The sequence below is a fragment of the Mus caroli genome, chromosome 19 (assembly GCF_900094665.2).
Source record: "Mus caroli chromosome 19, CAROLI_EIJ_v1.1, whole genome shotgun sequence".
Taxonomy (NCBI): Eukaryota; Metazoa; Chordata; class Mammalia; order Rodentia; family Muridae; genus Mus; species Mus caroli.
The window spans coordinates 41,844,872-41,867,719 of record NC_034588.1 but is presented as its reverse complement, the minus strand read 5'-3'; positions in this window follow the sequence as shown (position 1 = coordinate 41,867,719).

Sequence of the window (22,848 nt, the reverse complement as noted above, 5' to 3'; positions counted from 1 at the left end):
CTTGTGTGTCTCTGCATTCCTAATCTGGTACTGAAGGCTGGGGGCAGGTTTCCGGGGGTTGGTTTCCTGAGGGCGATTATTGGAGACCTGCTGGTCTTCCGTCCATGTTGGAAGCTCTCTCTCAAGACACTAGGTTCACTTTTGAAAATCCTGGAATTTTGATTTCTTTTAAAAGCACTGGAATATTTTAAGAATGTGCTCTGGTTTTAGTCCCAGGTGTGGGGATGTAGGGCTGCTTCGGATTGTCCATAGCAGCTGACTATGATTTGCCTCGTGCTCTAGTAGAAGCATGGTTTTGTCAGCTGCAGATAACGTCTGCAATTGTATGATGTTTGGAATTCCGGGAACTTTTCAGAGAGTCTATCTATAAAAGTCAAGGCCCCCGAGAAGTAGGGTGGGATGGTTGTTGGTCATTTACATAGGTTTTTTGTGGTTTGTTGGTAGTTGTGCTCAAAGAACAAACAATAGGACAGACATTAGATTCAGGGAACTCTCTCTCTCCACTCTCCCTTTCTTTCTCTTCTATCTTGTATGTTTTGGGGGAGGGGGTGAAACCTGGAGGGTTAAGGGTGGGAAAAAGAACAACCCACAAAGTAGCAAAGACTAGCGATAGGGTTCTAATATCAGTGAAAGATGCAGCAGCGACAGGGTGGATGAACACTCTAGCAATAGTGAGAGCAGGCAGGTGAAAGCAAAGCCTCTGTCCTCCATCTCTGGTGTTAGCTTGTTTTAAGACAGGGTCTTACAATGAATCCCTGGCTGTCCTGGAACTCAGTATGTAGATCAGGCTGTCCTTGGACTCAAGAGAACAATCTGCTTCTATCTCCCAAGTGCTAGAACTAATGACATTAGTCAGTTCCTGGCTACATTTCTTACTGTTTGGGCTGCCATCCACACTGAGAATGAGTCTTCCCACTTGAGATAATCTGATCATGACAATCCCTCACACGGGGACTCTCTTCATTGGTTTCCAATCCAGACAAGTTGACAATTAGGACTGAGAGTCACAGATGTATCATCGACTTGCCAGGTGGTTTCCCCGTGCTTAGACTGGGCTATGAACTAGGAGGAGAGGACCACAGAGGTGAAGAGCCCTTCTCACCACATCCCACCAGGGACACAGGTATTAGGGAGGATACACAACCAATATGACTCACTGCTGGTGACGTTAACCTTTGTTAAGACAAGGCTCTGCCTGAGATTTAATCTCTCTTTTCTTTTTGCTTCAGGCCTACAGCTTTGTTCCTGGTAACTATTTGCTCCTGTTGATGGGCGTTCAGGAAAGGTCGGTCTTGCGACATCACCTTCCTGCATCCCGTGTGCATCCCAAGTGCCACCCAGGCTGCTGCTAGGTTGACAGACTACTAAGCAGCTCACTGTTGGAAAGTGGCTTCATACAGCCATGCATCTATTTGGTGTCAAGTCTACACGATTCCAGGATTGCCCCGTGACGGTGAATATTGATATTTGTCCTTCCTGAATGGGCAGGTTATGATAACCTTGTAGGAGTTTGCATTTGAAATGTTCTGTGGAATTCTTTGCTATCCTCCATAGGATGCAGAAAGCATCTAGATGCTATGCTACTGGCCAGTTCTGCATCAGGGATGGAAAGGGGTTGTGGAGAAGGAAGAAACTGGGGTGCCATTCCAACAAACTATGGTTCACATGGCATTCATTGTGGAAGGCTGTTCCCAGCATGCGCAGTGAAAGTGGACTGGTATTTCCAACAGCTGGCCATGTCTGCGTACCACACATCTCCAATAAGAAAAGGTGGAGGGCAAAGAGGTGGGTCCAAGTCTATCTGCAATTGTCTTGGTTGGTTTTATTCGATGACAGTGAATGAAGGCTGCTTGTGTTTGGTTTGAATAAGTTTGACCCCCACAGATTCAAGGAGGTCTGGCCTTGTTGAAAGAGATGTGCCCTTGTTGGACAAAGTGTAGGTGACCATTGAGAATTCCTATGCTCAGGCTCTGCCCAGGATAGAAGATAGTCTCTTTCTGGCTGCCTTCAGATCAAGATCTAGAACTCTTGGTGCCTCCAGTCTACCTGCACAATGCCATGCTTCTCACTATGATGATGATAATGATCATGTATTGAACCTCTGAACTATAATCCAGCCCCAGTTAAACGTTTCCTTTATTAGAGTTGCCTTGGTAATGGCGTCTCTTCACAGCAATAAAACCCAAACTAAGATACCGCTCACAGTATTTTGGTATAATACATCTGTAAGGCAGCCCACTTGGATACTTCCAGGAAGTAAGCCACCCAGACATGGCTAACTGGATAAGCTAAACATTGATCCAGACTCTTCTTTCAGGGCAATCAGGAGAACGCTGTGGCCACTTGAACCTATATATTCTGGAATGGTGAACAGTGATGCTCAGATTCGTGTGCAGGCAAACCAGAGGATGCTGGTCTCCGTCAAGATGCCCAAGACCACAGGGCCTGGGGGGAGAAGGGTTACCAGACTTCTAGGTTCTTCTGGAAGGCCAAGCTGTGCCACCTGTCCCAGAGTTCCAGGAGAATCTGCATGCTATGATGACTACTAATCTACTGGTTAGTCTGGGCACATTTCTGCCATTTATACTCACAAAATCCCAAGTCAGGATGCATTGTGAGGTTTGGAGAACATGGCAGAAAGGGCAGGGAGCAAGAACACTGGGCTGTTTGTCATTTACCCACCTGCTTCCCATGCCTTTCTTGTTGGTCTCAGCACATCAGCTGCCTTCCTCCTCTTCTTCCTCCTCTTTTTCCTCTCCCTTTGTTGCAATCCTCCTGCCTCAGCCTCCAAAGGACCTGGGATTACAGGTGTGCACCACCAGGCCTGACCACTTTTTCCTTCTTGTTTTTCTCTATTACTGAACCTTCAACTAAGGATTTTTCCTCACCCACTCTATGCAGTTCAGCTCTAGTCAGCGTGGGGTCCAATATGCACTCTTAGGTTTTTGGTCTTGGGTTATTTACTTATTTGCACACGCATGCACTCTCGCACATGTATGTGTGTGGTATGAATGCACACATGTGTGCATGCTCACATGTGTGTGGGTATACATGTATCTTCTGAGGCCTGAGGCTGGTGTTGGGTACCTTCCTCCACTGCCCTCTACCTTATAGATTGAAGCAGGGTCACCCAGGTGAACCCAGAGCTTGACCACTGGGCTGCTCTACCTAGTCAGCTTGCTTCAGAGGTTCTTGATTTCCACCTTCTGAGTGTGGGGTCATGGGCAGAGCACTGCACCCACCCGGCATTTACATGGGCGCTGGGAATCTGAGAGCCATTGTCTCACCTGTGCAGTCAGTTCTTTACCCAGTGAGAAATTCCAAGCCTCAGAATCTGTAGTGTGTGTGGTGTGCAGTGGATGTGTGTCTATGTGTGTGTATGTGTGTGTGGTGTGGTGTGTGTGGTATGTGTGTATGTGGTGTGTGTATGGTGTGGTATGTGGTGTGTGTATGTGTGTGGTGTATGGTGTGTGAGTGTGTGTGTGTGGTGTGTATGGTGTGTGTGTGGTGTGGTATGTGTGTGGTGTGGTATGTAGTGTGTGTATGGTGTATATGTGTATGTAGTATGTGTGGTATGGTGTGTGTGTGTGTGTATGTGTGGTGTATATGTGTATGTGGTGCGGTGTGTGTGGTGTGGTGTGTGCATGTGGTATATGTGTGTGTGTGGAATGTATGAGTGTGTATGGTGTGTGTGGTATGTGTGTGAGTGTGTGTGGTGTGCGATATGTGAGTGTGTGTGTGGTGTATATGTGTAGTATTTGTGTGTGGTATCTGTATGTGGTGTGTGTCTGTGGTGTGTGTGTGTGTGTGTGTGTGTGTGTGTGTGTGTGTGTGTGACAGAGAGACAAATCTAAAGTAAGTTAGAGGGGAGGTCTGTCCGTCAGCCTTCCTAGGTGCATGCTGGGAACAGCCTTCTACAATGAGTGTTGCATGCACTATAATTTATCGACACCCCCGTTTCTTCTTCCTCACACAGATGGACGGGGAAAGCAGAAATGCCTTAGCTCGTGAAGCTAAGCTGAGCTGAGCTGTGGAGAAGGCTTCAGAGACAAGCAGATCCAGGAACAAAAGCGCTGGGCCTCTGCTCCTTCCCCTGGGTGGACTCGCCCTTCTCCTGGGAGGTGGGGAAGACTGACTACATACATCTCCACACTTAAGAAGAAAGGCTTTCTGTCCAATTCCCTGTGTGAAAATCCCAAGTTAAAGAGCTCTGCAGCTTGGCTTGTGTCAAGAATCCTGCCCTGGGCGGAGTTCCACAGGCAGGGGTTTGAGGAGGCCTTCATGACTGGCAGCCTCGAACTGCAAAGGAGTTCTCATAAAAGACTGAGCAGGTTGTGGGGTGAGGTGCCGGCTGGCTGTACTTGTGTATAGTGTGATATCCCTTTCAGGGGCTCAGGTGTGACAGGGACTCTGTCTGGGGAAGGCAGCAGTCATGACTCCGGATGGTCTCCTGAGCTCTCTGAGGGCTGCCATTGCAGGTCAGAGTCATCGTACAGGCAGCTGGAGTCTCTTGCCATGATTGGCTCTGCCTGTGCTCAGCCAGCTGGCTCTTGAAAGCTATGTCTGTTCTGGGAAGGGCTCTTAAAACAGGCCCTACAACTCTCCTCTGACCCCTAAGCAGGCCTCCATAGTACCCAGAGGTGACAGGGTCCACAGGATAGCAGTGGACCTATACCGGACAGGCAACGGCGTGTTCCGGAGCCATATCTGGAGGCAGGCATCAGGCCTGGAGGATTTCTAGCTGAGTGGCTTCCGTCCCACAGCCCCACAGTGCTCTAAAGACTAGCCCTCCCAGAAGCACAGATAAAAGCTCCCATCTGTCTGTGTTGACTTCTGTCACTTCCCAAGTCTTAAGCAAAGTTTTGTTAAACGCTAACACTGACAGGATGCTCAAGGTCAGAGGCCTGGGGGGGAAACCCAGCCTTCAAACCCGAGACAGGGGAGACACGAGGATTACCTCACAGCCCCTGATGTCTCTCAAACAAGTCTGTTCAGACATCTTCAAATATGCGTTTTAGCACTTCCCTCTGTCAGGGTGTTGACACCCTGGCTGGCTATAGCAGGCTCGGAGCTGCTGGTGGCTCTGTGGAGATGTCTCTCCCAGCACTCAGAAGCTGCGGGCCCAGAGGCGGTAGGTGAGTGAGCCCTGAGCTGGGAGCATTCCTGCCTTTCAGTCAGCGCCTCGCTGCTGTGGGCAAACCCTCTTAGCACAGTCAGCCCGATGCCTGTGGATAAGTCTGTCCAGTCTTTCAAAAGACAATTCTTGGGAGTGAGGACAGAAGTTCTTTGCCACCTCCCCTTCCTCTCTCTCTCCCCCTCCCCCACCATCCCTCCCCCCCAACTCCCCCAGTACCACCCACTTTCCATTCCCCATCTCTTAGCTCTGGCCTGGAAGATTTGGAGAAGGGGCCACAGAGGAAAGAGAGGCTGGGAACTTACGGAGTAGCTGTGGACTTTCTATGTGTCCTTTTCCATCTGTCCTTGGACCCACTGTTCTGCAAAGGGATAGCCTGGTCTCTGCTAAGGTCTGGTAAGCAAGGACCTGACTGCACATGTCTGTTAACCCCATTTATTCCGGAGGCTAAGGCTAGAGGATCACAAGGCTAAGGCTAGTTATGGCTCCAGAGTCAAAGAGTTCAGTCACAGGTCGACAGGTGTGCCCTCCTAAGTAAAGAGACAAATGTAGTTATTTCTTTTTAAGGATGGTAGATAGGGGGCTGGAGAGATGGCACAGCAGTTAAGAGCACTGGCTGCTCTTCCAGAGGACCTGGGTTCAGTCCCCAGTACCCACATGTCAACTCACAACCACCTTTAACTCCAGTCCCAGGGGCTCCGATGCCTTCTTCTGGTCCTCGAGACCACCATGATACACATGTAAATGATGCACAGACATACATTCGAGCAAAGTCCCCTCTCCTCCCCCCCCCTCAAGTCAGGGTTGCTCTGTGTAGCCCTGGCTGCTCTGGAACTCCCCACATAGACCAGGCTGGCCCTGAGCTCACAGAGATCCAGTAGCCTCTGCCTCCCAGTGCTGTGTTACAGGTTTGGGCTACCACTCCTGGCTTTCTCACACAATTTATAGACGATCACTCGATTAAGGAAATGCCGCTGCCGTGATACCATTGCTTAACATACAGTCTGAATTCAGGTTTTGGGCCCAGAGCTATCTTTTAGAGAGCTGCCTTTTTTTCTGAGCCAGAATTCAGATCTTGGTGTCTGTGTCACGATTCTTTGTCACATCTGTGTTTTCTTCAGTTAGGGGATGCTGACATTTCAGGAGAGTCCAGCTGCCTGCCCCTGTCCTCATGATTAGGCTCAGGGATGCCAAGTGAGGGATGTGCTCCCCACCCCCACCCCCACTCCAGGCATCAGCAGCGAGTCAGTTATGGTCCCTTACAAGTAATGCTAACTTTGATCATTTGGTTAACATAGTTCCTGTCAGATCTACCCATTGTAAAAATTACTTTTTTTTTTCTCCTTTGAAATTAATGAATGTACTGAAGGGAAACGCTTGGAGATTGCCCTTCTCCCCAGCAAACTCCTGCCCAGTCGTTTTAGCATTCACGGACGTTTCTTCCCCGAATCAACCATCATTACGATGCTTGCAAAATGGAGCTGACTCCTCTCAACGTCTAGAATTAGTTGCTATTTATAGTCTCATTTCCAGATGAAGTCACTGAAGCTCAGAAGGCCACAGAGCAATGAGACTCAGACTCCTGAGCCAGCAGCCGCACCACCCCTCCAGCCGCAGATGGGAAGGACGACTTGACCTGCTATGACATTTCTCTGCCACACCCTATACCCCCGATTCCTGTCTCTGTGCATGAGGCTGAGATCGGGCCACAGCGCAAGGCAAGGCAAGGCAAGGGCTGCAGAGTCATCTTTTTGTTGTGTGTTGAGATTAGGTCCCGCTATGATACAGCTCAGGCTGGCCTTGCATTCATGGCAATCCTCCTGCCTCAGCTTCCTAAGTGCTGAGATTCTAGGACTAGCCAGGATACGTAGCTGTCAGGAGGGCGATTTTGCAGCTCCTTCCAAGCATCTCCCTTTAGTTCTCTTACAGATTTCTAAAACTTGACATGCAAGGAAAGCTTACTAAAAAGTCACTTCCACTACTGCAGTCTCTGAGCAGGGTTAAGAAACTCCCTTTTCTCCCACCTTTTATAAGCCTGCTGCAGAAAAAGAGAAAAGAAAAGAAAAGAGAAGAGAAGAGAAGAGAAGAGAAGAGAAGAGAAGAGAAGAGAAGAGAAGAAAAGAAAAGAAAAGAAAAGAAAAGAAAAGAAAAGAAAAGAAAAGAAAAGAAAAGAAAAAGAGAAAACTAAGAGAAAAGATGGCTATTGTGAGCCATGGAAATGAGATAAGTGTGCAGTTGGAGGTTGAGCAACAGGGCAGCTGTCTTGGAAGTGAACCTAAGAAGTGTGTGTGTGTGTGTGTGTGTGTTGTGTGCACCATGTGTCGTATGTCTGTGTGGTGTGTGTTGTATGTATGTATGTGTGTGTGTGTGTGTGTGTGGTGTTTGTGGTGTGGTATGTATGTGTGTGTGTCTGTGGTGTGTGAGGTGTATATGTGTTGTGTATGTGGTATGGTGTATGTGTGTCTGTGGTGTGTATAGGAAGGTGTGGTGTGTGTGAGGTGTATGTATTGTATATGTGGTGTAGTATATGTATGCATGTGGTGTGCGGTGTCTCTGTGGTGTTTTATGATGTATATGAGGGACATGCATGTGGTATGGTATGTGTGTGTGGTGTGTGGTGTGTCTGTGGTGTATGTGTGTGTTCTCTGTGGTATGTGGTGTGTCTGTGATGTGTATGTCTGTGATATGGGGTGTGTCTGTGGTATGTAAGTGTGTGGTGTGTGTCTGTGGTATGTCTATGGTATGTATGTGTGTGGTGTGTGTCTGTGGTGTGTGGTGTGTCTGTGCACAGGTGGGGGTTCTAGAAGGTACAGGAAGAGCTGAGGAAGAAGTGTGCCAGATTAAGATAAGCTCGGCCGTTCGGCCGGACTCCTGAGGTTGGCTGGAGGGCTAAGAGTTACACACTGAGTCAGGGCTTGGTTGACATTGGGCGTGTGCTGAAGAAGATGCAGGCAGTAGTGGTGGCGGAGGAGCCTGGACAGGTCTTGGCCCCAGGATAGCATCTGTTCTGGGAGACAACCCAGACTGGTTCTTCAGAGACTGGCAGAGGAGCCACCGGATGGATAGGAAGGGCCAATGACTCACAGAGGCAGTTGTTTACATATTATCTCTCACCTGCTTCAGAAAGCTTTTGAAGTGGCGCCTAATTGAAGCCTCGGGTAGCTCGGCCTGCTGAGACCAGAGAGATCATGTCAGGGCTGGAGGCTAGCTTGGGTAAGGCTGGCACACCCGGGCAGGTACAGAGCTCATGTGGGGTAGGGTGTGGAAGGAAGGTAGATCCAGCCCTGACTGGGCCAGGACGGAAGCTGGGAGATTCTCAGAAAGTCTGTGGAATCTGGGAAGATCGATCCCCACACTTCCGGTTTGAGCCTGTTGAGTGTTTTGTTTGAGGCAGGGTCTAATGTTTTCCAGGCTGATCTCAAGCTGGCTGTGTAGCCAAGGAAGATACCTTGAAATTCTGGTCCTTCCACCTATACCTCCAAGTGCCAGGCTTACAAACACGCGTCACCACACACGCAGCTTATTAATGCTGGGCACTGAACCCTGGAGGTCCAGGCTTCACACAGCTAGGCCAGCACTCTCCCAGCCGAGCTAAGGTTCTCTTTTTGTTTCTTTTGTTTTTGTTTTTCTGAGACAGGGTGACTCTGTGTAGTCCTGGCTGGCCTGGAACTCACTCTGCAATCTAGGCTGGCCTTGAACTCACAGAGATCCACTTGCCTCTGCCTCCTGAGTGGAGTGATTAAAGGTGTCACTATCTGTCAGGCTCCCTGTTGGGACACTTGTTAGCTATTCTGAGCCCCACCTGGCAGAGGCTTTGGTCTTTGTTCTTCAGGAATTTCCAACTTCTGGTCTCTAAGAGGGAAGGCCTTTCCTTCCAGGGTCTAGATGTCTCTAACCTCAGGCTAAAAGACTCAGGGAGGGAATCTTGCCTTATTCTAATTTACTTCTAAGCCTACCCCACACCAGCTTGGTCTGCCCCATGACCCCCAGAGTAAACCTTGGAGGAATCCTACTGCTTCGTCTGCCTTTGTCTGGTAGCACTAGGAGAAAGAAGTCTCTGGTCCCCAACCCCCAGTGTCTTCTTAGGCTAAGACGAGGGAGTGGGTGCTGAACTCTGTCTGTGGAGGAGGCTCCACAATGCTTCCGGCCTCTTACCTGACCGTCCGGACTCCTCCGGCTTCCATCAGATCAGGTTTCCTTAGGAAGCACACTGACAACTTCCAAAAGTTACACCAAGTTTTGGCAAGTCTGACTGAACCCCGACAGTTTCTGTCACATTTCCTTACAGCTACTTAAACCGCACTTTGCTGTGTAATAAAACACCTCCCAGTCGGGGAGCCGGAGGGATCTCCCGCAGGCAGGATTCAACGCGAAGACAGTCCGGGGAAAAGCAGAGGCTGGGGGTTTAGGCTACAAGGGTAAGTTAGTCACCCTGGGGGGTCGGGAAGATGCTGATAGAGAGGCACAGAAAAGCCAGCTTCAGCCAACCCGGGTCATGGGGCGGAGAGGCGGAGCGCAAGGCTTCTCTGCTTAGACGGTCACCACATCTTCCTACTCTGCGGAAGGGAAACACCCCATCCTGAGCCGAGGGACAGCGGGTTGGGGGTAAGTGGATAAGAAGACACGAGAGCTTTGAGGGACTATCGGGGCCGAGGTGATGGCCTGAAGCCAGAGAGGGAGGGGCTTTCCAGTAGTAGGTGAAGAACAGAAAGGAAGACGGGGCGCTGCCCCGGGGACTCCGCCCCCGCCCCACCCTCCCACCCCCGACATTCTTGGAGTGTGAGATGAGATACATTCATTAAGGAAATAAGCTCAGGGTTAGGAGGGAAACAGCGGCTTGCAAGACGCAGATCCAGAGAGGAGTGTCTACGGAAAGGAAATCGGGTCAGGAGAGACTCCCAGTCACAGGGTAGGAGGCTGTTCTTCTAGGGGCTCAGAGCCAGGAACACAGCAGTCATAAACTAGGGTTTTTGCTCTGAAGTCTCCCTCTCGTCACATGTGTGCCCCCCTCCCCACGGTAGGACACTGAGCAGCTGGGAACACCATCTTGAGATGCATCTCAAAAGGCAGGGACAGAATGCCACTAGAATTTCACAAAAGTTATGTCCTCTGAGAAGGTGAGTTTGGAGGTAGGATGGACAAGGCGAGGGAGGAAGGAAGTGGGGGTTGGGGGGAGAACACTGGCCTGCAGCCTTTACTAGAGAAGGAGCCAAGGCAGAGCCCATGCTGTCCTGAGACTTGCTTTGTAGACCGTCCTGACTGTCCTGAGACTTGCTTTGTAGACCAGACTGGCTTGAACTCAGAGATCTGCCTGCTTCTGCCTCCCAAGTGCTGGAAATAAAGGCATGCATCGGTTGGCTTAAATCTCCCTCAATCTCTTCGAAAAGAAAAAGAAAAAAAAAAAAAACCATAAAACCAAAATGAAAGCATTGCCTTGCTTTCTGTAGCTGTTCTAAAACCCTTAGAAGTGAGAAAATCAGGCTGGGGAGTTGGATTCCGCAGGACCCTCACATGTTATCCCCTGACCTCAGCACCATGGCAACCAGGCGTGCCCTTCACTTCCCACCACAATCAGAGGAATGTTCTCTAAAAATGAGAAAACCGTCCTTTTGAGTTCAGAAGAGCTCCCACGACTGCTAACCCACGACCGCTAAGCGTCAGGTTGGGCACCTGACCACACAGTTCCAGCTCTGAGCCCTGAAGTATGGACTCTGGAGAGGCAGCAGTGAAGGAAATTCATACTTCAGCAGTGCAAGCCTGGCCATATAGTGCCAGAGCGAGCTTCTCATTGTTGGTCTTCATTTGCTTTAATTCTATGGCCTTTGGGGACTTCTAGTACATTCCATTTTGAAATAACTTTTTGTGTTAGCTTAATACTGTGATAAAATACATAAAATACAACGAAAGTTTATATAAAACATGAATAATCAACCAGGCGGTGATGGTGCACACCTTTAGTCCCAGCACTCAGGAGACAGTCCCAGGCAGATCTCTGAGTTTCAAGGCCAGCCTGGCCTACAGAGCAAGTTCCAGGACAGCCAGGGCTACACAGAGAAACCCTGGAGTGTGGGGTGAGGGGCACAAAAACCTGAATAATTTATCTTGGCTCACATTCTTAGAGAATTTAGTCTCTTTCTGCCTGTGACAGTGCTGAGGCAGGACGTCACGTGGACATCACATGGACGTCACGTGGGCCTATGGGTAAGGCAGCACTGCATAGCTATGGGAGCCAGGAAGCAGAGAGAGCCGGGACAGGATACAGTCCAGGTGGGCACACCCCAAGGACACACCCTCTTTACCTGACTACAGCCTCCTAAGCGTCTGTTCTTTCCCAGTAGTTCATCAAATTATGTTCCCAGAGCCAGTGAGATGCCTTAGGAGGTTAAAGTACTTGCCATTAGCCCTGACAACCTAAGTTGGGTCCTCAGGGCTCACAAGGTGAAAGGAGATCCACCAAAAGTTATCCTCTGACCTCTAAGCATGTGTGCACGTTTGAGAGCACACATAAGGCACACACTAAATGAAGCAAGGATGTGTAAAATAAATTATGGGTCCACCAGTGGATTAATCAGAGCCTCCAAGATTAAGTCACACCCCTAAACGAGTGTGACCACTAGTTAGTCCACTGCCTTTGAGAGGGATTTTTAACAGGGGTGGTGGTGGCCAGCTAGGGGAATCAAGGTGATCCTTTCCTGGGATGGACAAAGAATTGGACTTCTGGGAAAGAGAGAAGATGAAGACTGGGTGGAAGCAAAAGTAATACCGGTCTCTCTTTGGAGTGAGAGGGGCCCTAAAGTTGGGAGTCTACTAAATGGATGCTGAGTCTCCCCTCCCCCACTGGTCCCGTTTGGATGCATCCCTCCCCCTCCCAGGGCTCCTGATGTTTCTTCATTGATTCCTACAACTTTCTACATAGACGCACGCGATCCAGGCTCTAAGAGTGGCCACTGGGACTCTGTGTTATAGAAAAAGAGAGTCTAGCAGAGGAGACGGTTGTGAAATGATCCTATACTGAGTCACAGGTGTCATATAATGTTTTTATGACACTCGACAAAGACATCTTCAAGTCAAGAAAAGCTGCAGGGTAAGCAGGACCCTGCTAGGTGAACATGATGTCTGGAGCAGTAGCAGGAGGAGGAGCAAGAGGAGCAGGAGCAGAATCAGGAGGAGGAGGAGCAAGAACAGGAGGAGGAGGAGGAGCAAGAGGAGCAGGAGCAGAATCAGNGAGGAGGAGGAGCAAGAGGAGCAGGAGCAGAATCAGGAGGAGGAGGAGCAAGAACAGGAGGAGGAGGAGGAGCAAGAGGAGCAGGAGCAGAATCAAGAGGAGGAGGAGCAGAATCAGGAGGAGGAGGAGCAAGAACAGGAGGAGGAGGAGGAGCTGGATCAGGAGGAGGGGCAGGAGCAGAAGGAGGAGCAGCAGGAAGAGGAGAAGGAGCAGGAGCAGTTACTGGAGCTACAGGCCAAGCCCCTGTGAGAAGAGGCCCACAGTGTGGCACTGTGGTGGGTCTCTATCCTGCTCTGACCTAGGGGAGGTAGCTAGGCTCCAGGAAAGCCAGGACAGCAAGCAGTGTTGTTAAAGGTAGAATGTGATTTCCCCCTCGTGTGAGGGTCCAGAGGCAGAAATGGCAGATTTGGTACAGAAACTGTTCTGGGACGAGGACTGCATCTACTGGGGCTCAGTCAACAAAGCTGAATGCTGTGAGGAAATAAACCCAATAGTCCATGAACTAGACAATTGTTGGAGACAAAGAAGGAAGAGTCATGAAGCAGGGATGGAAGATCATGGGAAAAATCTCTCTAGGCCTCTGTCTTAGTTAGGGTTTTACTGCTGTGAACAGACACCATGATCAAGGCAACTCTTCTTTTTTTTTTTAAGATTTATTTATTTATTATATGTAAGTACATTAGCTGCTTCAGACACACCAGAAGAGAGCATCAGATCTCATTACGGATGGTTGTGAGCCGCCATGTGGTTTCTGGGATTTGAACTCAGGACCTCCAGAAGAGCAGTCAGTGCTCTTAACCACTGAGCCATCTCTCCAGCCCCCAAGGCAATTCTTATAAGGACAACATTTAGTTGGGGCTGGCTTATAGGTTCAGAGGTTCAGCTCATTATCACCAAGGCAGGAGCATGGCAGCATGTAGACAGGCATGGTGTAGGGGGAGCTAAGAGTTTTACATCTTCATCTGAAGGCTGATAGCAGATTCCAGTCAGCTGGGATGAGGGTCTTATAGCCCACATCCACAGTGACACCTACTCCAACAAGGCCACACCTTCTAATAGTGCCACTCCCTGGGCCGAGCATATACAAACCATCCCAGCCCTGAAAACACTGTGGGGAATGGAGCTGAAAGGGGGTGTCTGCCCAGAAACCTGGAAGCAGAGTGACCTGAATTCCTGAAGCAGAATCAAGGAAGGGCTGCTGTGTCGGCAGATGGTTGCCTCTTCTGGCCACTACTTGTGTAAGTTCTCACATACTCTTTAGCCATGGGTCTGGGGTCTCTGCTGGCAATCTAGAGGAGCAATGGGGAGGAAGAGGGGACATACAGGCAGGATAAAAAGAAAATTAAAAATGGATCATGAGTCTGGCACCTTTGCATATGTCCCTTTTATTTTTCAAGATGTCAATTTACTTTTTATTATATGTATTTATTTTACTTTTGTGTGTCTTGAGTGTTTGGCCTGCGTGTATGTATGTGCACTGCATGTGTGCTGAGTACCCAGGGTGGCCAAAAGAGGATGTCAGATACCCTAGAACTACAGTTACAGATGGTTCTGAGCCACCATGTGGGTGCTGGGATTCTCCGAAAGAGCAAGTGCTCTTAACTAAGCACTGAGATCCTATATTGGTTTCATGTGGCCTTTAGCCCCAAGGACTTTGAAATTTGTCTTATTTACTTCTGATTCATGAGCAAATTTCCTTAGACTAACTCTAACCCAGAACTGTATACAGAGAGAGTATTCTGGGAAATGTAGTCTGGGCTAACCATGGTGGCTCAGCACAGAACCCTCCTGCCAGGGGCCCAGGCTTCCTGTCCATCTCTATTATACATTTCCTCCTGCAAACCCCTTCACCTGGACCCTCCAGAGGGAGAGGTTGGCCTTGGGGGTTGCATTTCAGGAGCAATAGAGCCCAGTCTGAAATGCCCCAGGTTCATCCATAGGCATAGGCCCTCCTCCTGACCGGGTGTGGTGAAGGAACTGAAGGGTCATAGAGGGCGCTGGTACATACCGCCAGGCACAGGAGCGATAGTCCCAGGGCAATGCGAGCTTCTAAGGAAACAGAGCACACCTGAGTCCTGCAGTTCCCATAAAGAACATCCAAAAGATGAACAACCTATGCTAGGGGAAGCAGAATTAATGGGGCAGAGAGAACAAGAATTTAAGATAACCTAATAAAAATTCTCTAAGAGATAATGGAGATTATTATAAATTTGAAACAGAAGAGAAAATACGCGGGGACGTTCTAGCATATGGAAGACAGAGTGGCTGAAATAAAGAATTCAGTATATAAGTTGAGTGGAAAAAATAGCTCCAGACAAAGAATGAATTCATAAACTGCAAGAGAAGATTGACGGACCCTCCCAGGAAGGAATGAAGAAGTGAAAATATAAGGGTGAAATGAATAAGCATGGAAGATATGTGTCTAAACTAGAAGTCGCAGAGGAGGAAAGGAATAATTTGGCCAGGGAGAGAGTAGGAGAATGCTGAGGGGTGGAGAGGTCGCTCAGTGGTGAGGAGTGCTTACTGAGCTTGCCCTTGTGCTTGCTCTCCCGGCCTCAGCACAAAGTCATGCTCTCAATGACTGAACTTGAGGGGATCTGGTGCCTGTGGCCTCTAGGGCACCTGTGCGCATGCATACACCACCCTTGAGCCCTCCCATATACATAGTTAAAAGTAAATCTACAGAGAAAGAATTATCATACCAGGATGCAGTGATGTGTGTTTGTCATCCCTGCACTTGGGAAGTGGTGTAAAAGAATAAGGAGTTCAAGGTCACCCCCAGCTACATCATCCTGAGTTCAAAATCAGCCTGGGCTACCTGAGAGCTCAGATGTGTATATAAACGTCAGGGGCCAGGGAGATGGATGGCTCGTGGTGAGCATGAGAACCTGACCTGAAATCCTTAGAACCCGCATCAAAGCCCCTGACTATGGAGAATGTCTGTAACCCCAGTGCTTTCTTTTCCAGGAAGATGGGAGACAGAGACAGGGATGCCCTGAAACTCATAGGCCGGCTATCTTGGCTATCCAGCAGAGCAAAACAAGTAGACATTATATCCAAAAAGGTTGGGCCTGGAGGGAGAATTTAACAGTTAAGAGTACTTACTGCAGCCAGGCAGCAGGGGTGAACGTCTTTATTACCAGCACGTGGGATACAGAGAAGCCAGCCTGGTCTACAGAGTGAGTTCCAGGACAGCTAGGGCTAGACAGAGAAACCCTGTCTTGAAAATCAAAATCAAAACAAAACAAAAAGAATGTTTGCTTACTGCTGCATCAGAGGATCCAAGTTCAGATCCCAACAGCCATGTATGTGATTCACGAAAGCCTGTCACTCCAGTTTTAAGGGGTCTAAAGTCCCCCTTTGGCCTTTGCACTTGCACTTGCACACACACACACACACACACACTAAATAAAACAAATATGAAAAAAAGGTGGAAGGTGAGGTCAACATCTAAACTTGTCCTCTGACTTCCACATGGATGCTATGACATTTGTGCACACACACACACACACACATGAGTAAACACATCACACATGAGTGCAACACACATAATAGTACACACACATCACACAACAGTACACACATGAGCATACACTCACACACACATGAATGCATACACACATGAGCACACACATCACACAAACATGACAGTACACACTTGAGCATACACACACATATGAGCATACACTTACATGAACATACACACTCAGAGTTACTGGGATGAGAGTGTAGCGGTGTGCTTGCTCAGCATGTGCAGATCTAAGGTTCAATTTCTAGTGCAAAAACAATTCAATAAATCGTAGAGTTTCTCAGAGCTAAGAAATGTGAAATATTTCAGGATATCAAACAGATGAAGAACTAAATAATAAGGTTTGAACACATTATAGTATTATTTAATAAAGTAAGAGGCAAAGTAATTCTAAAAGATTCCAGATTATTCAAGCAAATTAGAAAAACAAAAACCAACAATAACAATTAAAAAAAAAGCTGATCAGGAGAAAGAAGTATTGCTTGGTTTGTTTCTTTTCTCTTTTAGATTTTCATTTATTAGTGTGTGTGTGTGTGTGTGTGTGTGCACCTAAGAGTGCTCACTCACTGATGCATGCATGTGTGAGCATATGTGTGTATGTGCTTGTGCATGCGCATGCATATGCACATGTGTGTGCTTGTGCATGTGTGTGTATATGCACATGTGTGTATGTGCTTGTGCATGTGTGTGCATATGCACATGTGTGTATGTGCTTGTGCATGTGTGTGCATATGCACATATGTGTATGTGCTTGTGAATGTGTGTGAGTGTGCATGTTATATAGCTCAGGCTAGCCTTAGTTTGCAATGTACCTGCTTCAGCATCCTGACATCAGTTTCTGCCATAGTGATTCCAGGTGGAAGAAAAAGAACTTGAAACAGGGTTTCTCTGTTTAGCCCAGGCTGTCTTGGAACTTGTTCTGTAGACCAGGCTGTCCTCAAACTCAGAGATTCACCCATGTCTGCTCCCAGAGTGCTGGGATTAAAGGTGTGAGTCATCACATCCAGTATGAACTGTAATTTGTTGTTGTTGTTGTTGTTTTGTTTTCGAGACAGGGTTTCTCTGTGTAGCTTTGGCTATCCTGGAACTCACTCTGTAGACCAGGCTGGCCTTAACCTCAGAAATCTGCCTGCCTCTGCCTCCCAAGTGCTGGGATTAAAGGCGTGCGCCACCACTGCCCGGCCTGAACTTTAATTTTTATATTCAGATAAATTATAATTTTACCAGAGCCTGAAATAAAGATATACCTAGGCAGCTGGGCTCTGGTGGCGCACGCCTTTAATCCCAGCACTAGGGAGGCAAAGGCAGGCAGATCTCTGAGTCTGAGGCCAGCCTGGTCTATAGAGTGAGTTTCAGGACAGCCAGGACTTCACAGAGAAACCTTGTTTCAGAAAAAACAAACAAACAAAAAAAACAAGACCAAAAAACAAAACCCAAATAAAAAACAGACAAACAGAAAAGATAGTTAGGGTTAGGGTGGTGAGATGGCCTTGTGGTAAAATATTTATTAATAAGATGGATTACCTGATCTGATCCACAGACCCATCTAGTAGAAGGAGAGAACCGAATACGTCAATGTTCTCTTCTGACCTTGACATATACATAATTGCCAGAACATGCACACACACATTAAATAAACATATTTTTTTTAAAAAACGATTGATTTATTTTATGGATATGAGTACACTGTAGCTGTCCTCAGACACACTAGAAGAGGAAACCAGACTCCATTACAGATGGTTGTGAACTATGTGGTTGCTGGGCATTGAACTCAGACAGTTGAAGAGCAGGCAGTTGCTCTTAACTGCTGAGCCATCTTTCCAGCCCCATAAATGTAATTTTTAACAAATGAAAAACAAATCTCTCAAGCTTTCAGGTGAAGTGGAAACTTGAGGGCTCTTGAGAAAGTCGGTTGGATGGTGTTTTGCTGGGGCAGACACATGAAGGAACATTTAGCTGAAGTGGCACAGGTGAAAGGCTAAGGCAGACTCGTGAAGGAAACTTTCACTGAAGCAGACTTAGGAGAGAGGATGTTCTGCTAAAGCAAGCACGTGAGAGGACACGGGATGAAGGGTCTTTGCTAACGACACACATGTATTGGTCTGCCTTACATTTCGTCGTTGAGCTGCATTTGTCAGGACCCTGTGGACACATGCTGAGGCAAGACCCAAGACACTTGATGTTTGGAGGGACTCTACAGAGTGGTGGAGGCAGAACTTGGCTTGCTGGTACAACTATCCATGCAACACTTGGGTCTCACGTCTTCACTGATTGATCTTCACTTCCCTGAGAGAGTCACAGCCGAAAACTTCTCCTGATGTTCCCTCCTGCTGACTCATGCCAAGGCTGAAGCCTGGCTGTCTCTGCTGGGTCGTGTCACCGCTTTTGCTAACCCAACTCTACCAAACTGGACTGCTGGTGTATCTGTGAAATGTTTGCAAGTGGATGGAGCTGCCACTGCCTGCTAACCTGTGAGCTGAACTGCACGGATTTCCAGACAACACAGACAGGAGTTGCTCCAGGGAACCTTTCTAAACAGGTCCACTTCGCCAAATCCTTTCTTTCCTACAACCTCTGGTAGGTGGTGAGATAAAAGGAGGTTAAACCGGGGTCTAGCAAACACAGAAGTGGATGATCACAGTCAGCTATTGGATGGATCACACGGCCCCCAATGGAGGAGCTAGAGAAATTACCCAAGGAGCTAAAGGGAACTGCAACCCTATAGGTGGAACAACAATATGAACTAACCAGTACCCCGGAGCTCTTGTCTCTAGCTGCATATGTATCAAAAGATGGCCTAGTCGGCCATCACTGCAAAGAGAGGCCCATTGGACTTGCAAACTTTATATGCCCCAGTACAGGGGAACCTCAGGGCCAAAAAGGGGGAGTGGGTGGGTAGGGGATTGGGGGGGTGGGTATGGGGGACTTTTGGGATAGCATTGAAAATGTAAACGAGGAAAATACCTAATAAAAAAATAAATTAAAATAAAAAAGGAGGTTAAAGCATTTAAGAACCATCATTAAGGGGCTGGAGAGATGGCTCAGTAGGTAAGAGCACTGACTGCTCTTCTGAAGGCCCTGAGTTCAAATCCCAGCAACCACATGGTGGCTCACAATGACCTAATGAGAATGAGATCTGACGCCCTCTTCTGGTGCATCTGAAGTCACCTACAGTGTACTTATGTATAATAATAAATAAATCTTTGGGCTGGAGCAAGCAGGGAATGAGCAAGTGGGGCCAACCGAAGTGAGAGGGTTGACCCGAGCGAGCAGAGGTCCTAAATTCAATTCCCAACAACCAGTGAAGGCTCACAGCCATCTGTACAGCTACAGTGTGTACTCATATACATAAAATAAATAAATAAATCTCTTTTAAAAAACATCATTAAAAATAAGGTTTGAAAAAAATTAATATTGTATTCAGGTCTTGGATCATTTGCTACCCAGAGCCTTTGAAAAAACAGTTTGGATGTATGATAGCAAGATGTAATAGTTTTCCCCCTTCAGAGTTATTTATTTTTATTTTATGGGATTGGGTATTGTGTCTGCATGTATGTTTGTGCACTATATACATGTGGTGCCCACAGAGGCCAGAGAGGGAAGTGGAACCCCTTGGAACCAGACTAGCAAATAACTGTGAGCTGCCGCGGGGTTCCTGGGAAACCGAACGTGGTCTTCTGCAAGAGGAGCTGCAAGTGGTCTCAATGCTGAGCCGCCTCTCCAGCCCCAGGATACGCAAGTCTTTAAAAACAAAAACAGAGACACCAAGGGCCGGAGCGATGGCTCCGTGATTGAGAGCATTTACTGCTCTCCCAGAGGACCTGAGTTCAGTTCCCAGCACCCACATCAGGTACCTCACAACTGCCTGTAACTCCAGTTCCAAGGAATCAGACTTCCTTCTCTGGCCTCTGCTGGCACCTGCATTTACACATGGGTCCCCACACACAGATACAAAGCTATACACATAATTAAAAATAAAGTAAACCTTACAACCCCCCCCCAAACCTTGCCATTGCGATGGTCAATCTTAGAGCTTGATTTGGGGACTTGCCTCGCTTTGCTGACGCCCCCACATCTCTGATTAATCTTTTCCACCTGGTTGGATTGAGAGAGCCCTGAAAGAACATCAGAGCACCGTTCTGGGTGTGTCCCGGGCATGTTTCCAGAGACAATTAGAGCATGAGAGATAAGTTTGTTTTGTTTTTTGAGACTGGGTTTCTCATGTAGCCCTGGCTGTCCTGGAACTTAATCTGTAGACCAGGCTGGCCTACAGAAATTCACCTGTCTCTGCCTCCCAAATGCTGGGATCAAAGGCGTGTGACACTACATAAGGGCTAAATTTCTGAAAAAGATGTATTCATTTTATCTTACTCATATGTGCCTGTGTGTGTATATGTGTAACTCATGTGTGCAGGTGCCAAAGCGGGACGAGTGGGGTCTGATTTCCTGGAGCTGAAGTTACATGTAGTTATGAGCTGCCTGATTTGAGTGCTGGAACCAACCCGGTCTTCAGAAGCAGCGAGTTCTCTTAACCACTGAGCCATCATCTCTCCAGCCCCATGACCAGTTGAGAGTTCAATCTACAGATGGATTCAGATGTTGAATATACCACTAGAGGGTGGTAGAACTGTGGGCGATGGGGCCAGGTGAGAGGAAGTAGCTTGTGGGGGGGCCTTGGGGGCTGTACCTCGACTTGGCCCCTCCCCTTGTGGGGCTGTACCTCAACTTGCCCCATCCCCTGTGGGGCTGTACCTCGACTTGGCCCCTCCCCTTGGGGCTGTCCCTCCACTTGGCCCCTTCCTGTTATGGCTCTGCTTGGCTTCCCCCTCTCTCAAGGTGTGAACTGCTCTGGGATATCTCTCTGCTGTGATGGATGGAAAACAGAACCAAGAGAAATCTTCCCTGTGTCAGGTTGACAGGTGTGTCATCACAGCCGTGATGAAGCTGGCTGATGCACATCACTAAGCATTGACATCTGGGATTCAGGAGAATGAGGCCCAGGAGGATGTGTGAAGATGCAGGTGGGGTCGGAGTTAGAGGCCCAACATGGTGGTGCAAATCTTTAATCTCAGCACTCTGTGACTTCAGGGCCAGCCTGGTCTACAGAGTGATTTCCAGGTCAGTCAGGGCTACACAGTTAAGAGGAGGAGGAGGAGGAGGAGGAGGAGGAGGAGGTGGTGATGATGACACATCAGCCTGGGTAATTAAACCCAGACGAATGAAAATAAAATGGATAATTTTCAAACTAGCAAAAGGAAATTAAAGTTATGAAAGAAGTAAAAAGAAAAACTTACATCTAAGAAGTAGGAAATATTGGAATAAGCTGGTGCATAGATGTCTCACCATGGGACAGAAATTAAATAAATGTGGGGAAAGCTGTGATTAAACTTGTAAATCAGGAGACACGGAATCTCACATTAAACATGAGGAATCATGGAGTTGAAATGTGTTATCACTTTTAAAAGAGAAACAGAAAGTCTGAAAATAAGGAAGAAAAAGCCAGTGAGAGGTTCACCTCTGCAATTGGGGGTTCACCCCTGTAAGTGGAGGTTCACACCAGCAAGTGGGGGTTCACACCAGCAAGTGGAGGTTATTACCTGCAAGTGGAGGTTCACACCAGCAAGTGGAGGTTCTCACCTGCAAGTGGAGGCTCTCACCTGCAAGTGGGAGTTCACACCAGCAAGTGGAGGTTATCACCTGCAAGTGGAGGTTCTCACCAGCAAGTGGAGGTTATCACCTGCAAGTGGAGGTTCACACCAGCAAGTGACAGTCCACCCCTGCAAGTGGAGGTTCACACCAGCAAGTGGAGGTTCACACCAGCAAGTGGAGGTTCACACCAGCAAGTGGAGGTTCTCACCTGCAAGTGGGAGTTCACACCAGCAAGTGGAGGTTCACACCAGCAAGTGGAGGTTCACACCAGCAAGTGGGGGTTCTCACCTGCAAGTGGAGGTTCACACCAACAAGTGACAGTCCACACCTGCAAATGGAGGTTCACGCCTGCAAGTGGGGGTTCACACCAGCAAATGGAGGGTAACACTAGCAAGTGGGAATTCACACCAGCAAGTGACAGTTCACACCAGCAAGTGGAGGTTCACTCCTGTAAGTGGACCTGTTGAGGTTAACGCAAGGTCATACTCACGTAGCCAGACTTGGCCACATAGTGTCTCCAGACCAAAACCAAAGAAAATGAACCAAAGTTCTAACCATCACAGAGGATGAAGGAGACAGTATATAGATAAAATCCCAAAGAACTGTGCTCAAGGACACATGATAATTATGAAGAATAGACATAAAGAGTGTAAGTCATAGCTGACAAAATTTGAGGGTGGGAACAGATAAATCATCAATGGTGGTTAGAGTCCCTTTTCAAAAAAATGTTTATTTATTTGTGTTTATAACACCTTTAAATATTCTTTCTATTACACAGTCTAACCAGGCTGGCCTTGAACTCACAGAGATTATCCTGTTTCTGCCTCCCAGGTGCTGGCACTGAAGCTATGTCATCATGCCCTGTTATTTTTAATTTTTCATAACTATGTGTGTATGCATGTGTCTGCCTGTGGTTGGTGTATGTGTGTGGGGTGGGGCACAGGGTCCAAAAGAAGGAGTGAGATCCCCTGGAGCCGGAGTCATAGGTGGGTGTGAGCTCCTGATGTGAGTGCGGGGAGCCAAACTCTGCTTCTCTGCCACAGCAGTGCTCCCTCTTAACCACTGAGCCATCTCTCCAGCCCTCTTTTTTTCTTTTTCTTTTCCAAAGACTGTAGCTGACACCTAATGGTTCTGCATGAGTTGGAGGAGGGTGCATAAGAAGGCAGCTACGAAGGGAATTTCCTTTCCTTTCCTTTCCTTTCCTTTCCTTTCCTTTCCTTTCCTTTCCTTTCCTTCCCTTCCCTTCCCTTCCCTTCCCTTCCCTTCCCCTTCCTTCCCCTTCCCCTTCCCCTTCCCCTTCCCCTTCCCCTT